Consider the following 11,319-nt stretch of genomic DNA (forward strand, 5'->3'; position numbering starts at 1 on the left):
GGTCTGCTTGATACAATGTGGATGTTTAGTAAATATTCCATGAATAAGCACCTGATTAAAACAATATGAAAAAGCCTGATAGCAATGGACCTTTCTTTGTTAAGTTCTTAGTATTTGTTAGAAAAACAACTTTGCTGAATATTAAATAGAAGCATTAAATCTTTTCTCATGTTCAGTTAACTTGCTCTTACTAATATGGGGGGTGAGGCCACACAGAACGCATCAGACAAGATAGTGCAATTTCAGTCCATCACACAATAAGAATTGCTCAGAATTCTCAGACTTCCTTTGAAAATATTTCTATACAGGTCACATCATGATCTATTTGCCATTTGTCAACTAAAATCCCATCATGAAAAAAAGAATATTTAATGCCATAAAGAAAAACCCTACCAGCTAGTACATGTCAGAATTCCCATTCCAGCTGCATGGGAGAAAAAAAAGATCATAGTCTCCTGTGATTTTTGAATCGAAATGGAAATCAAGAAAGGAAGGTTTAGTAATCCTTCATGTTTACTTTCTGGGGAGTCTGCTGTTTGTGGGGAGCAAGGCTGGCAAATGTTGGGGCGGACAGTTGAGGCCAGGCTCCTTTATATCGCCCTGCCATCAGAATGCTGATTCGTGCAAACTGTCTTGCTCCAGGGTTGTGGGAATGGGCCTCCCCAGTGGCTTCCCAGTGTGATGCATGGCAAAGCTGAGCACTGGCTTCAGGTGAGAGCCAGAGCACCGAAGATAGCCAGGCCCTTTGCCTGCCCATTCACCTCCTGTTCCTTTGGCCGAGTGGCGTTTGATGGCCATTCTTAACCTACCACACAGATTGAAATGCCTTTTTTCCAGCTCTTCCAGAGAAAGAAAGGTCAAAGTTCCCTTGGTTACTTATGTCAGAGTAGAGTATTAAGCACTCATAGGTATTTTGAAAACATTTTGGTGGCCGCCCTGTTTGATAATGTTTGGTGCATTTGATACATGTGATAAATTTTGGACTTTTATGATGTGTGTTAATATGTATCAAATGGTTTATTGATATGATATAATCTATGATAAAATAATATTATTAATGTCTCCAGACTTTCAGCTGCCATGTATTACAATCAATGTGTATACCCTATAACCCACATTTCCAGTTCTCGTTAACTACTTAGACATGTGCTCAAAGAGGCAGACCTAAGGATCTCCATTGCAGCGATGATGACATTGGCAAAAATGTTCACCATTGCAGTTCTGGTTAAGTAAATGCTATGTATTCAAAAGTGAGATAATAAGATAACAAATTATGTATAACGAGATATAAGAATGATCGTCTCACACAGAACAACTGTAAACTGTGGACAAAATACAAAAACACTACCTACGGGGTCTGGAGAGTGAGTAACCATTGGAAGGAAGGTTTTGGAAAGAAGTCAAAACTTAGACTTTCTGACTTTTGTGCCTTTGCCGTATTACAGTGGGCAGACGTCTCAGCACAGAGCTCTAAAGCTCTAAAAAGTAAAAGTTCACTCTCTTTTTGGTCTAAAGGACTAGAGACAGAGCCTGGGGCAATGCTGGTATTAAACTGGAGGGCCATTTTTAGCAGTAGTCCACCAGTTTAATAATTTGTTTAATAATTTGTACAAAGTTCCTTTGTGTATGATAAATAATATTATGTGCCTGCCAAAAAACGCATATAATCTTCAGTTGCCTTAATGCAAGTGTAGGCTTCTAGAACAGCATTGCACGGTAGGCATCCTGTAGCCATGTGTGGCTCTTTAATTAAATTTAGTTTAAATGATATCAAAAACCCAGTGGCTCAGTCATAATAGCCACATTTCAAGTGCTGAAGACACATGTGCTCGGGTAGCTGCTGTATTAGATAGCATTGATTTAGAATAGTGATTCTCAGCTGGTGTGCTGCAAGGATTTTTAAAACATACAATACCTGAATATTTAGTCAGGGGGACACTGACCCTTTTCCCTTAGATTGTCAAGTGAAAAAAAAAAAAAAGACAACTACCAACACAATGATAGCCATCCAGTGTGAATGAATCAAAATTATACTTCCTTTTTTTTTGGACAGATCGGCAAAAATATATATATTTTTTGGTGTGCTGCAGAATTTTAGTAATTAGTTTATGTGTGCCATGAGATGAAAAAGGTTGAGCAGCACTGATTTAGAACATTGCCATCCTCACAGAAAGCTCTGTTGGCCAGCGTTGTTCTAGATCAAGGGAGGGAAGAGTCACACTCTGCTCTATGTTGGTCAGAACACACCTAGAACAGCAGACACAGGTTGTTTGCTACACAGAATGGATTCCTCCCTTTTTCTGAAAACAGAATGCTGGGCTGTCCTGAGGGAAACACCCTTTCCCATTCTCGACCACATGATTTGGGTGGGACAGGTCCTTATTAGCATTACTAGAGGAAACCCTCATGGCCTCCTCTGGACAGTGTGGTATAAGGATGGGAGATACAGAACTGCACAGGTCTTTTGACAGCATAACTGAAGAGTTCCAACCTGCCAGACAGCCACCTGAGAAGAGAACTAACACTAGATTATAGTACAGAGAGACAGAGGGAAATTGAAAACTCGGTGACATTGTCTGAACTTCTAGGGCAAGCTTCGTCTGAAGTCCACCCTATTTGGATTACATGCACTCATAACCTCTCTCCAGTATTTGTCGCTGAAGTTGGGTTTCCAGCCACTTGGAATGCTGAGAGTCCTAAATGATATCCCTGATAAATTGCGCACACTGCGAGTGTTCCAACTTAGACAATGACACAGTGTAATGGAATGTTTTTGGAGGAGAAAGACCAGGAGGGTGAAGAACTTCAAGGAAATCTTCTTCTTCTGTTCCCATGACCAAATTGTCTTCATTCCCAGGCTAGTCCAAGTGGCTGATGTGACCATTTTGACATTTCGTGATCTCCCCTGGGAAGAAGGATTCTGAAAGCTTCCAGTCTTTATTTAAACTAGTATGGTAGAAGGAACAGGGTCATCTGATGAAGTCACTGAATCCGCGGATCTCCTGGTATCACGAGGACAAAAAATAAGAGCAAATCATGTAAAATTACTTTCCTTTTAAATATAAGTGACATTCATATCAGTGTAAGGCTGCATTTTAATAACTCTGCTACTCCAAGATGTGTCACTTTAGTTGTATGATGTTATAAAAGAAAACCGGTGGATATTATTTTCATGTCATTTTCCAACTCAGTACATTTTTATAAAATTCCACAGATTGAGTTAATATTTTAAAGCTGTATGTATAATGAAATTTGAAATATTCTCTGAAGGTAGCTCTCCTGGAAGGCTAATAGAAACGTCCAATAAACGGCTGCAGAAAATTGTTTTCAGAGTCTGGAGGGAGAAGGTAGAAAGGCTTTCTTTATACTCTCAAAATTGTTTTTAAGTTCCTGTTTTGTGGCTAGCTGTTCCACACTTGTTCTTTGCCACCATCTCCTCTGCTCCCACCATTAGAATGATAAGATACAGATTTTCCAAAGGGTACAAGCTCTAACACAAAAGTTCACAGCCACCAAGGGAGGGGAAGTTTAAAAATACGGATACTATTAGACAAAGAATAACCATATGATCCAGCAATCTATTCCTAGGTATTTACCCAAAATAACTGAAAGCAGGGACTGTAACTGATACATGTGTAACAATGTCTATAGCTGCATTATTTACAATAGCCCAAATGGACAAACAACCCAAATGTCTGTCAGTGGATGAATGGACAAACAAAATGTGGTACATACATACAATAGAATAGTATTCAGTTTTGAAAAAGAAGGGAATTCTGACACATGCTACAACATGGGTGAACCTTGAAGTAGAATCATGTAACATTTGTCCTTTTGTACCTGACTTCTTTTACTTATTGCTAAGTTTTCAAGGTCCATCCATTTTGTCAAAATGTATCAGAATTTTGTTTCTTTTAATGACTGAATAATAGTCCATGTATGTATATACCACATTCTTTTTGCTTATTTTGGATTCAGTAGTTTATTCTGTTGTTATATTAAGTTAGAGTTATTTATATATGCTAAGTATTAATCTGTAATCAGATGTGTGATTTGGAAATATTTTCTCTTCTTCTGTGGGTTGTCTTTCACTGCCCTGATGGTGAAATCCCGATTTATCTATTTTTCTTCTGTTGTCTGTACTTCTGGTTTTATATCCAAGGAACCTTTGCCGAAACCATTGTCACAAAGATTTTCCTTGATGCTTTCTTCTAACAGTTTTATAGTTTTATTTTTTTAGGTCTTTGATCTATTTTGAGTTCATTTTGGTATATGCTTTGAGGTAAAGGTCCACCTTCATTCTTTCCCATGTTGCTGAAAACATTCTCTTTTCTCCATTTAATAGTCTTGGCCCCAGATCTAAAATCAATTGACCATATATGTGAGAGTTGGTTTTTAAAAATTACATAGAAGTTTACTTTTTGTTTGATATGTTAGACGCTATAACAGAGACTAAGAAGGCAAACAAATGTTATTAATAATTTTCCATCCAGATTAACATTATGATATATTTCTTCTTTTTTTCTAATTATCTAACAAATGCAGATATTTAGGCAGGTATAAGTGGAAGACAAAAGGCGAAAGATTGGACAGAGTCTGCCTTAATATTTATATGTATGTCTGTGCTTTTTTTGTCATTAAATTCAGATTGTGCTATAAATATTTAAAATATATTTTCACTTGGCATTCCATATAGACATTTTTCGCACATTTACCTATTCTTTGAAACATGTCGTTGTTTAAGGTGCACCTGAAATATCACCATTTCTGAGAACCTTTCCCAGCTCCCTTTGACCCCAGGTAGAATCTGGGTACATTCTGCATTCTTAGTACCCTTGGACACTTGTTGTCACACACAGAGCACACAGTAAGTGCTTAGCAAATGTGTGTTGAACGAAGGAAGGTCCCTCACACAGAGCTTGTGTTCAGTAAATGGGCAGCTTGAACCTGTGACATGCCTTCATCCCCTCTTCCTACCTTTTATACATCATGTCCTTGGACAGCAGCAGGGTCTCAGGATAGGTCTGGCACGTGCTGGCTAACCAGTGTGGTGCAGGTGGCCCAGGCTCAATCCCCAAGCCCTCCGTGGCTAGGACACGGAAAAGGCTCTTTGTCAAGATGGCCATTCAGTTCTCTTCTGCCCTGCTGCCCGAGAGATCAGGCATAGTGTTCACAGGAAGGAGGAAATGAAGTGCTAAATCTTACAGACAGATTCTTCCTCACTACTTCCTTGTTTGGAAGGCACTTGTGGTCTGAAGAGTAATGATCTACCCACCTATAGGGAGCCCAACGCTCTGTGGTTGTCCTCAGCTCCCCAGGGTGAGGATATAAAGAAAACCCACCCCCAGGTAGTTCCATTCCTTTCAGCTCCTGTCCCCTCTCTCTCCATACCTTCCAGTAAACCCAGGAGGTGAACGTGTACCCAGAATACCTTGGCTCTGGCTGCTTACTTGCAAAGATTATGAAAGTCATAAACTTTAGTTCTGTAAACTATACATACAGAATGCTCTCCCCAAACTACCCATCTTCACAGCTTTAGCAAGAAGCCTTCAGCTTCATGCTTGAGTACCGGTGGAAAGGCACCTGCTTCTTGGACAGGTGGTCTGTGGATGTTTTTCCAACCTCCTTGCCAGGAACAAGTTTCAGGCTGTGGATAAAGAACACTCTGGCGCCACCAGTCTTACTGGCGTGGACAAGGCCCCTGGAGCAGAAGTGATTTGGTCAAATTGAGAACTATCACTTACAGAATGATACAAGGCCTAGAAAATATAGGGTGGCATTGTATTTATATAACTAATTAATGCTAGAATAAGGGAAGTTAAAACAAATTAAGCTTTGACTCTATGCCAGGAACTAAGCTGAATGCTCTCTGTGCTTTTGAAAACTTTAATCTTCATGACACTGGGATAGTTTTACAGTTGAGGAAATAGAGGTTTAATGGCTTGTTGAAGGTGGCAGGGCTAGTCAATAGCTATTTGAAAACTGGTGGCCTGTCATTATGAGAGCCCATGTCCTTTCTCCCACATCATCTCCCTTTTATTAACCTCTGTTCATCCTCATTATTTGAGAAAAAGAAATATATGTATAATATATATACACACACACATATCAGAGTTAGAGATGAATGCTACCTAAAAGGTTAGAGCTCGTATCTATCTAAGTGTGAGCATTGCTGGGGGAATCTTCATTATCACCTTAGAGAGAAACTTTAACTGCACTCACTGCCTCAGGAGGAGTAAACTCGCCATCCTGGGGGTTGGGGAGAGGGGTATTCAAGCAGGGCTGAGAGATTATTATTAGTCAACAAGATGGCGGAAGAGATTTTTGCCATGGATGGGTAGCTGGGATAAATGACCCTAAAGCTCTCTCTTGTTTGTAGGATCCCAGGTGAAAGATTCTAGGAAATTCCTTATAGATTTTCTGCCCAGTTTGCTTCCTCTGGGACGTTTCTCCGTGCCATCCAGGACACAGGGATGACCTCCTTTGCCTCACCTCGGTTCCCTGGCCACAGACAATTGGACCAGAGAAGTCACCAGATCCAAGATGAGCCAATCAGCGTTTCTTCTTCAGGAATTTGAAGTTGGAGTGAAAAAAGCAACTCTGGGTTCGTACCTTAAACAGAGGAAGTTTAAATGGAAGAACCCTGTGCCCACAGTGCCCAAATAGAGGAGCTGGTGCACGGGGTGGGAGAAGTAACGTGAGAGATGGTGGGAAGGACCCCTGATGGTCTCCGGCTCCCAGCTCCAGTTTTTCCTGAGGACCTCGGGCTCTGGTGAGACACTCCTGTATCTTTACAATCAAGTCTTCGTATGGGTTTCTCTTACTTGCCACCAACAAGAAGAGGCTCAATTAAGAAAGGGACGAATTGGGAACACCTTGTCATTGAACCCTGGCGAAAGGACAGGCATTCCCTGCTTTGCTAGGTCACAGCAACATGGCAGCTCATGGGTTGGAGGGTCTCCAGACTGATTCCCCACCTTCATTACTTCACCTGTGCTGCTTTCAAGTCCATGTACGCGCAGGGGAGTCCCTCTCTGTGCTGGGTGGTTGTGTGACTGCAAGGGACATTTAGTTGATTTAGCCGTGGTTTAGAGGGTTTAGTAAAAAGAAGGGTGCAGTTGAAGGAGAGCTTACTCAACAAAGGAAGCTCAGGAAACCTGTGTTTTAGACCCAGTCCAACCATTACATCTCAGAGTTTGGCCCAGGTCTTATTTTCTTTAGGTGTGCGAGACACGGTTGTCACTTCCATAGGAGTTCATGGAGACCCTTGGTTCAAACATGATAAATCACCTCTGAGACTGGCCTTAGTGTGAAACTAGTGAAGCCTGTCTGCTGCTTCCCACTGAAAACCTTGGGGCCCCTGGGCCAACTGGTGCACTAGGCACGCTCAGGCGGGGAAACACTGCCCCAGAGAGGTGAGTAATCTTCCCATTCTTAAGGCAGTCTGGACTGTTTTTCTAGCACACATGGACAACTCATAATTATTCTTAAGTAACCCTGAGAATTTTAACATGAATTGAGTTATGTGTTTCTTGTTAAATGGATCAAGTTTCAACAAAGCCCGGGAAACATCTTGAAAAATCACATGAATGCAATTTCCAAGGAAAACAATCCAAGAATTACTGCCAAAGAGTCTTATTTCCACTAGGAAGGAAGAGAAGAGTTTCATTTTGCCCCCCACACAGACTGTATGTTCAATTTGTGGTCTGCAATGGAAAATTCTGCTGATTGTGCTGAATTCAGGGGAGGAGAGAAATGAAGGGGACTATTGTTCTTCAAGTGATAAAACTGTCTTTCTTCCTCCAGTATTAATATGTTATTAGCATTTTCAATTCTATTCCACAAATACTGAGTTTTAATCATGTATGAGGTACTACGGGAGGGGAGACAAAGAACTTAGCACATGATGCTAGTCTTGTGGGCCTGTTGTGCCCCCCTGGTCGGCACTGCCAGCTCTCATAGGGCCCTTGTGTGAGTCACAAAAAGATGCCCCTTTCCAGAAGATGTGGCCTTCGGGAAGATGCCCATCTGATGGCCATATTCCTACCTACAAGGCATGTAAGGGCTCATCTGAGGTCACCCATTGTCTGAACAGTTGCAATACAACCATCCTCCATCTTTAGTGAGAGGAATCACTTGGGAGCTTGTTAGAAATGCCTAAGCCTCATCCCAGATATTCTCATTCAGCACGACTGAGACAAGGTCTGGAGATGGCATTTACAACCACTCCCCCAGTGTTTCTGAGGCCCATGATCCGAGAACAACAATTGGAAAAGAAAACATGCAAGAAGCAAATAGTCTGGGTCATCTGGAAAGAGGAGCGATCGAGGCTGGCTGCACTCAGTGGAGGAGACCGGTGGAAGATGGAGTATTTTAGTTATGTGATAACTAAGCTGAAATTTCTGGAACTTTGGCCTTAGTAGAAAAATGTTTTCATTTCCCAAAATGGATGAGAAAAGCTCAGCTAGGCTTATTTGAAATTGTCCAGAAGAGAACAGTGACAGCTGAAGAAAATTGTTTCTAAGATAAATTCTTAAAATAAGCTTTGTTTGGGGACTGAAAACTTTGTAGCAACTAGTACTAACTTCTACCTTTGGATATGGAAAAAAAAAAAAATACAGAATCAGCAGGCTCACGGACCAGGCAGAGATTGACTTTGACACTGAGACACGCAGAGACGTGATACCTCTGCGATCATCTTTTCCACCAGCTTCCCAGATGGCCCTCCAGGAGCTCCCCTAGCTCTCCAAGGAGCCCCTGATAATACCATACATACTTAATCATAGAAAACAACTGGCTCCTGGAACAAGATTTCCTTTGGAAATGGGATTGTGTTGCATATGAATGGTGGTTTCCATTAAAAAATTCATTAGAGGTTTTAAGGCTTTCAGTCCAGAGCTTGGTACTCTTTCTAAAAGATCAGTATTCTATCATAATAAGGAAAATATAATCCAAAGTATTCTTCGCCACAGAAAACTTTCTTGTTTCATTTTCCCCCGTAGTAACAATTATCGTTGTGTTGTTGATATGATTTGGGAAGAAGAGTTTTCTGTATTGTTACTGGGTCAGTGTTCTATTTGGACATTTTGTCTGATGAAGGCAGTAGTTTTATCTGTAGGGACCACATTGGAGAGAGCTTGGTATGAGAAAATGGTGAGAGAGAGATGCAATCACAATCGCAAAATCTAGCAATCTACATGACCCGATCGATAGTCTCTATGCCGGGGAATGGCAGCTGTTCATCTGTCATGAGAAACAACAGCGTCTTCAAGTCCAGAAGCATGAGCTGCTCCGTCGTCTGCCCTCTCCTGTACTCTTGCTCCATCCCCTAGCCCTGGCCCGCATCCCTCTTTTCTCTCCCAGCCCTTCCCGCTACACCCTGTGAAGCCGCCATACTGCCCTGCCTCTTCAGCTGTTCACATACTCAACCCCAGCCTCTTCACATGTCCCTCTAACATTTATAAACTGAAACCTAGATCTCCTGAATTCTAGGTATGTACGTCTGTATCCTAATACTTGTTAAAACTTTTCATTTGAACATCCTAGAGACACCTAAAACCCAGCATATGACAAATGGAGATCATTACTGTCCCCAAATTCGCTCCTCTACCTGTGTTGGCTTCAGTCAAATTTTGATCAATCGATAGGTGGATAGACAGATGTATGTGTACATGTGCATCATAGCTATGATTTAGATGTCGATCATGGGAATTGAATTGAACTCCAGGAAAAAATAATATGGCAGTAAGATTTTAAAGTTGTAATATTCTTGATGTCCTTATACCCGGTATTAATTTAAGAATATTACATTTTTATGTTACAAGTCAAGAGAAGGTATTATCAGTGTATTTCAAAATGTGATCATAGCATATGTGCTCTGCAGGATTTTAATAGAAGTGCTCAGAAGTGTTCCAGTCTAAAAAGAGATTGGAAACACTGGGTTAAACACTACATCTCTCTCCTGCCAGCTTTCTTGGGGCTTGTAATGTGCTGCAGGACAGGGAAAGAGTGAGCAGCATCTTCAGACTTTGTTAGAACTGTGGAACCCACCCTTGCACTCTTTCACCTACCTTGTCTTCACGCACGCGCACACACACACACACACACACACACACACACACACTTTCATAATTAATGTTCGATGGAATATACTTTCAGGAATACTTGTGTTTGTGTATTAGGCTGTCCTGAACAAGGAATGTTCACCTCCGAAACCCAGCCTTTTATCCCAGTTCTTAAGTTTACTTCATGGGCTCAGGTGAGCTTTACCATCTTATATGAAGCAAATTGAGGGAAAACAAGAACAGTACTGGGTGGTATGGGCCGGAATCACTGGAGCAGACCAGAGAAGGGTGGAACAGACATTGTTTCTTGTGGCCTCCCCACCATTCGTTCCCCTGTCCTCCTTGCTGGAGGAATCCTGACTTGGTTCAGGTATCCACCTCTCCCCATGAGGCCTTGCACCTTGAAAAAGGTGACCCCTCATCCAGCTCTAGGTATGGGCCTAAGTGGTTTATTACTAGTCCTGTCCCCCTTGTCTGTTCCAGAAAGGACACATGACCCGGTTTTGCCACTGAGACATGAGGGAAAGACAATAATGAGACTTTTGGCAAAAGTTTCCTTCCTCATAAGAAAGAGAGGTCAGAGAAAACGGCCTCGCCCCTTCCTCTGGATGTTGTGCCTTGCATGGTAAGTCAGATGGGAAGAGGCAGAAACCTTGATGACAACACTGAATCCTGTCTCCCTGAAACCTGCCCCTTCTCTCAATTCCTGAATATTTTTTCAAACCCATCTGAGTTGAAGTTCCTGTTGCTTAAAATCAAAAGCATTCTATTTGTAACTGAAGACAAGATAAATACAGGGTGGCATTTCTGGGGGAGACTTCCAGTGTCCTCCTTTGATCTTATATATCTGTGGCAAGTCAAGACATGCTCTCCCCACCAATCCTGAGTTGAAGCTACATGGAAATATTATACAGTAATCTGAAAGATGTTATCCGCTGACACCTATGCTCACTAACCATCTGGACTGGGCAAAGACGAAGGCTGAGAAATGGCTGTGGTGAGCGTCAAATACTGGGGTCGGAAGCACTGGATCTGCTGCCTCATCCTGCCTCTTACTGGCTGTGTGACCTTTGGCAAAGCACTTAACCTCTTAGCGCTTCAGCTGCAACCATGAAAACGGGATAAAAAATAGTGTGTACATCACGGGATTTTTTAGCGATCATTATGAAACATAACCCATGAAAGTTCCCACCACGTAGTAACAGCCAGCTTTCAAAGGGCTGACTCTCTCAACTATTTGGGGAGAAGAAATATA

This window comes from Furipterus horrens, unplaced genomic scaffold (assembly GCF_987537825.1).
Source record: "Furipterus horrens unplaced genomic scaffold, mFurHor1.1.pri manual_scaffold_10, whole genome shotgun sequence".
Lineage (NCBI taxonomy): Eukaryota > Metazoa > Chordata > Mammalia > Chiroptera > Furipteridae > Furipterus > Furipterus horrens.